Source organism: Panthera leo, chromosome B4, assembly GCF_018350215.1.
Source record: "Panthera leo isolate Ple1 chromosome B4, P.leo_Ple1_pat1.1, whole genome shotgun sequence".
Lineage (NCBI taxonomy): Eukaryota > Metazoa > Chordata > Mammalia > Carnivora > Felidae > Panthera > Panthera leo.
The window spans coordinates 131856999-131863184 of NC_056685.1; the positions used below are offsets into that span (position 1 = coordinate 131856999).

The 6186-nt window shown below is 60.9% G+C and overlaps 1 long non-coding RNA gene across 2 annotated transcripts; it reads right to left on the reverse strand.

Moving 5' to 3' along the window:
* Window positions 1-231: 231 nt before the first annotated feature.
* LOC122223746 lies at window positions 232-5316 on the reverse strand. 2 transcript variants are annotated; one of them, XR_006204451.1, is made up of 5 exons: window positions 3989-5316; window positions 2583-2727; window positions 1211-1453; window positions 678-788; window positions 232-400 (listed from the first exon to the last, which is right to left on the reverse strand). It is a non-coding gene; the product is annotated as an uncharacterized LOC122223746 (long non-coding RNA). The 2 variants fall into 2 exon arrangements; XR_006204452.1 differs by lacking the exon at window positions 3989-5316 and adding an exon at window positions 3679-3784.
* Window positions 5317-6186: the final 870 nt, after the last annotated feature.

The following is a 6186-nucleotide window of genomic DNA, read 5'->3' on the forward strand; positions in this document are numbered from 1 at the left end:
TTTTTTTATTTAACATTTTTTTATTTATTTTTGGGACAGAGAGAGACAGAGCATGAACAGGGGAGGGGCAGAGAGAGAGGGAGACACAGAATCGGAAACAGGCTCCAGGCTCCGAGCCATCAGCCCAGAGCCTGACGCGGGGCTCGAACTCACGGACCGCGAGATCGTGACCTGGCTGAAGTCGGACGCTTAACCGACTGCGCCACCCAGGCGCCCCTTTTTTTCTTTTTTTTAAAGACTATTTGCTCTGGGCTCATTGCCTTCTGCTGGCTTCATTACATCAATCTGGGGATGGCGGTGAAGGGCAAGTGTACATTTCTTGGGAGGAAGTGTTTTATTCTGCTGTCCAACAGAGGCCTCCTGTGTTCTTAGCGGGACTGAGGCCCACCCTTCAGGCTTTCTGCTCCAGGACAGGAGGGTGAAGGTGAGTGGGGCGGGCAGTGAGACAGGTGGACAGAGGGCACACAGAAGTGGTCTGGCAGCCACAAAGATGGGAAGGGAGGGGGACACGAGGAGGTGGGGAAGCCGAGGCAGGAGGCCTGGGTGGGGCAGGGGTGGAGCTGGCACCCTGGGAGGGAGCAGGTGACCCAGAGGAAGAGGAGGGGGACAGGGAAAGGCCAGAGAGAGAGGACAGAATGGAGGAGGGCAGGGGAGGCCTTGGGGAGGAGGGAGCTCACCTGTGACCTGCGGCGTCTCAGCGAGGTCCTGACTCTGGGAGACCAGCGTGTCCCGGGGCTCGAAGGCTCTTCCTTGGGTGTCCACGAAGGGTTCCCAGCAGTGCTCAAACTCTGCAGTGAGGCGGGACGGGGCGGGAGGTGAGCTGGGCCACAGGGGTGGCCACAGGGTGTCTGACTCTCAGGGACAGGCTTTGGCCTTCATAACGGCGCCACTGCCCTCTGTCCCCCCGGGGACTCCTTTCACCCCCGGGACTCTTTCTTCGGCCTGCAGTCTCGGCCAGCCGGATTCCCCTCCTCTCGGGACACCCCACCCACGTCTCTCTTGCACGTCCGCTATTCTCCCGCTCGTTCCAGACTCCTGGCCCCAACTCTCTCTTCCAGCACGCTCCGCTGTCCCCTGCCATCCCAGGTCAGCCTGGCCTGTGCAGCCACCAGAGGCTTCCGCCAGGGATTCCACTCCTGCCCACGCCTTCGTAGCCAGTCCCCCCAGGCCTCTCCCTGCCCACCGCCCACCCCGGGAGTTCCACACGGACCCGTGGAGGTCATGATGGCGATGCGGGCCCCGGCCCCCCGCAGGAGGCGCAACCCATTCTGAAATCCTTCCTCGGTATAGAGGCGGGAGGTGAAGGGGTGCGGGGTCACGTGTCTGTTCTCCAGGACAGAAAGCAGCTCCCGGGCCTGGATCCGCTGCAGCCGGCACAACTCCGCGTGGCAGCCCGGCTGACCTCCCCGGGCAGGCCGAGCACAGAGGAGGCAGGAAAGGGTTGTGTCATTTGCTGTGAACGCGGGGGAGGGGGGGGCCAGCGTGAGGAGGCCGAGGTCCTGGCCTCCAGCACAGAATTAGAGGAGGGCTCCCCTCAGCAGGCAGAGGGCGCGGGGTTTCAGGCAGCATCCAGCGCCCCCAGCGCCCCCAGCGCTCCAGGACCAGCACAGGATGGGGCGTTTGTCCAGCGCCTGGACCCGGGGAGGACTTGGCATCCTGCCCCGCTCACTGTGGTCTGTGCCACTCTGTCCCCGATAGGTCTTCATTTAAATTGTTGCCATTTCACACATCGTGGGATTGGCATGAAGTTTGGCTTTTAAGCTATTGCATTCAAATGGGATTCAACTTGACTACTGAGTTTCTGGAGCCCCGCCAGGTCTGCGCCCAAAGGAGGGGGCTTCTGGATGCTCACCTAGTGGGGAGGGAGGAGGCCGGGTGGGCTTCAAGGTCACTGGCCTGATGTCAGGGAAGTGAGTGCGTCCTCCAGGGAGGGATCCACAGCCCCCCAACCCCACTCCCACCTGTGGGATACAAAAGGGCTCCCTGTGCAGTGACAAGGGGGGAGGGGCGCCAAGGAGAGAGGCCCCCAGGGTCCATGGGATGAATGTCACTGTGGGGGCTCCCAGGACCATGGAGATTGGTCCAACCTGTCGAGGGAAGGATTATCAACCAGGAACAGGGGGCGACTCAGGTCGGGAGTGCAAGTGCAGATTCTGGGGGGCGTGATGGGTACCCCGACACTGACAGGGCCTCCCCGGGCCATGCTGGCGTGGGGAACAGTGCCCTTGACGGGATCTGCGAGCAGTTGGTGGGGGTCCTACCAGAGCCCCCTGTAATGACGAGCGGGGCGGGGGGGGATCTTTGAGAGCCAACGGGACTCGGGCTCTCTGGCACTGCAGGAGGGGAGTGGCTGAGCCCTGGGCTTCGGGTGACAGGGGCTGACGGTGCCAGACCTTGGGCCACTGTGACTGCTTTCCCATGGGTGGCTCCAAGCCAGCGACCACAGTAGGAACAGTCCCACCTGACTCCAGGCCGAGGTGTGGCAGCTGCAGGGACCCCAGGTGACCGCTCTGGGAAACATCTCCCCTGAACGTCCCAGGATTGGGAGGCCCTGTGTGCTATCGTCAGCCTGGGCCACTCACCTTATTGCACAGGATGTCCTTGTGTTGGCCCAGAGGAACCCCGGGGTCACCGCTGGGGAGCTCCGTCTCGTAGCAGAGGTAGGCCTTATTTGGCCACCACTCAAGGTGGAAGTTTTCCAGGAAGGTGTCCTTGTCCAGCAGGCAACTGCCAACAGGGGGGTGGGGGAGAAGCTCAAAGACCGGGGCCCCCCCTGGAGGAGGGAGTGTCATCTTACTGACGTATGTTTGGAACAGAAGAGAGATTTCACATAAGACGTAAAGATGCTTACAGCTTTAGAAACCTAAACTATCTCTTCTGGGCTCATTGCCATTTGCTGGTTTCTTTGGATCCCTTACCTCACACCCCTGACCCCTGCACCCCACATACCGGTCAGACCCACAGAGGACAGGCTTCCACTCGCTTTGCTGGAGCCACCCAGCCTCCCTCTGGGACCCCTTGTGGGGGCTCCAGGGGGGCCAGCCCACTCTGCTCACAGGTGCCCCCCCCCACCCCCGGAGCAGCATGGGACACTCAGACCCTCAGATGGGGCCTCTCTGTCGGCTCGGGTAGGCTCCCATCCCACCTCTTGGCCTCGGTGTCCCATCCCTGTCCCCGCTGACCCACTCCCCTGGGGCCTTTCTCCCTAGACTTCAAGGGTAAGTAACCATTGCCACATAGTGCACCGAGGCCCTACACATGCCTGTGCCGAAAAAGAGAATACCAGAGACCATTTTTCTTAAACAATCATGGGAATTTCTGTTACAAAAATAATGCGTGCCCTTTGCAAAACCGAAATCGTAAAGCCAAAAGAGACTTCCTGGCCCACAGCTCCGAAGGGATTCCCTAGCAGCACGGATGGATTCCCTAGGGGGGCAGAGGAAGCTGAGGAACAGAGGCGTCGGGGATGAGTCCCCGGGTGCCTGGGGAGGCCGGCCGGACAAGCAGACTGGGCATCAGCCCCAGGGGCACGGTGGGCCCAGGACAGGCCAGCAGGAGAGAGGCGGAGAAGAGGAGGAGCCCTCAAAGGCCCGGGAGGAGACCTTGAGGGAGTGGCAGGTCCCCATCAGCCCGGAGCAGGGGCTCAGGAGCAGGGGCCATGCAGGGGGCTGGGGTTACCTGTCCCAGGCCCGGGCGCCAGCCTCCATGTCAGTCCCTTCACTGTCTCTGGCTCTCTGTCCGCTGCTTCTCTGCCTGGTCATGGTCTATGCCCACCCCTCGGGGTGCCCTGAAAGGACCTGGGAGCCTTATATGCCATCAGAGCTCCTGGAAGCTGCTGAGTTGGCATCGATGGGCCCCACCCCTTCCTAGACTCAGGCCCCTCATGCCACCCTGAAGGGAAGAACTTCTCTGCCAACTGCCATATCCCTAAGTCCTCGGGGGCAAGTTTAGGTTTTGGTTTCTCTGTTCTGACAAAGGCCCTTCCTACCTGGAAGCCTCAAGGAGTGTCCAAGGGCAAAGGAGGTCCGGGGAGGGGAGGGTCTCTCTGGGCAGCAGGGACCAGTGAGGCAGGAGGCGAGAGGACAGGTGTCTGTACCTTGGAGGAAATCCCTGACGCAGGACACGGAGCTCCCGGAGGGCAGGTTTCGGGTGACCCGTCCCTGAGTCCCCTTCAGCAGCCCGTGTGGGCGTGGCCTGGCCCAGGCTCCCTGGGCCTGCTGGGCTGAGACACCTGCACGCCCCGCACACGACACGACACCCTCTCTCTGGAGGCAGCAGAGGCCCGGAGACTAGTTCTCCCTGTCCCCGTCTCCCTGAGCCGGGGGGGGGGGGGGGGGGGGGGGAGGGACACGCTTCGGTAAAGGCCGCAGTCGAGACTAGTGATGAACTCTGGGTCCAGGAGTAGCGCTCAGCACCGCTGACGTGGCGATGATCTAAAAGCTCGAGACTACCTCGGTCCCAGGCAAGAAGTAAGAAGGAGGCGATCCTGTCCTCTCGGGGGAATGACAGCCCCCCTCTGCCAAGTCTGCCTCTGGAACGCTGAGTGAAAATGTGCAAAGACCCCTACATCCAGCTCGAGATCTCCACCAAAGTGTGCGAGGGTCCAAGAAGGGAAGGAAGGATCTGGGTCCCCCATGAGAGTGGAGGCGTGGTCTCCTGAGCAGGTGCAGGCCATGCAGGACTAAGCCCCTCCCGTCAGGAAAACTGGGAACAGGGTGGGCTGCCCCGGGGGGCAGACAGACTGGAGCCAATGGAGCCCAGGGAGGGTACAGGGCCCGCCCAGCCTGAGTGCCTCTGGGACTCAGGCAATGGAAGGTCCGGTTAGTGTCTGGAATCCGGGCCAGGATGCTCTGTGTGAGGTCCCAGCTCTGTCGCCCCTGTAGGTGGCCTCCCTTCCCTAGAGCCAGGTGGGAGGTCAGGCTGGAGGTGCCCAGGCCAGGGTTGAGTAGTGTTCCCAGGCTGTGTCGTGTCCCCTTTCCAGCACCTCGGGGTCCCTGTGTCATGGGCAGAACTCTAAGACCAGGGTCCTGGAGAGACAGGGTCCTGGGGAGACAGGGTCCTGGGGAGATGAGGTCTGGGAAGATGGGGGCAGGTCTTCCTGGAACCGGTCCTCCGCCAGCACTGACTGTGGGGACCCTTCCCCAGTGTAAGGCCATCTGTCCTCTACCTGATTGCCCCCGGTGCCCAGAGTGACCGCATCATGGAATTTTTTAGTGACTTGCTCCCGGCGACAGAGGTGGGGCCGCTGTCAGAGTCTAGAAAGCAAAACCAAAGGGCTGATGGGATGATGCGTTTCTTCTAATGACATCCTTTCATTTCCTGTCATGGTGACCGTGCTTCCGGGCGGGTCTGCTGAGAACCCGGAAGCAGTTCCTTTCTGTGACATCATCACTCTGTGTGTGTGTGTGTGTGTGTGTGTGTGTTTTGTGGGTCCGGGCAGGTGCCCAGGCACAGCTGTGCCAGGCCCCACATTTGTAATGTATGGAATGCCTGAGTTCCCACAGGGCATCCTGAGGTGAAACCACCAGCTGTAATCAAGCATAAACCGCCGGGCACAGATCCAGAAAGCCACGCCACCAAAGTCCGTGGGGACGGACACAGAATTTCGGCCACACCCTGACCCCCTGCGACTCTGGCGCTGCAACTTTGTGTCCGTTTTGCAAACACCTGCCCCACTCCTCTGTGGCGGGGGCTCTGTCTCTTGCTGGCCGCTCCTCTCTCCCTGCCCCTCTCGGGGCACGGCCCTGGACACCCTATCCTTTGCTCTGCTCCTTCCCCAGGAACTGGCCTGTCCTGAATCTCAGCGGTGACCACTCCGCTGAGGCCACTGTCGCCCCTGCCTCCCTCACGCCAGACTGCACACGGGATGAGCCACAGTGTTTGGAGCACGGGGTGGATGAACTGTGCATTGAGTGATTTATTTTCTTTTTCAGACTAAAACACAACTTATTTTCTTTTTAACATCTTTTTGATGTTTATTTATTTTTGAGAGAGAGAGAGAAAGAGAGGGGCACGGAGTCCGAGTGGGGGAGGGGCAGAGAGAGAGGGAGACATAGAATCCGAAGCAGGCGCCAGGCTGTGAGCCATCAGCACAGAGCCCCACGCGGGGCTCCTGACTGTGAAGCATCCCTATAGAGACTTTACAGGAAAGACTAAGGCTGCTGCTCAGACACTGGGGGTGCAGGA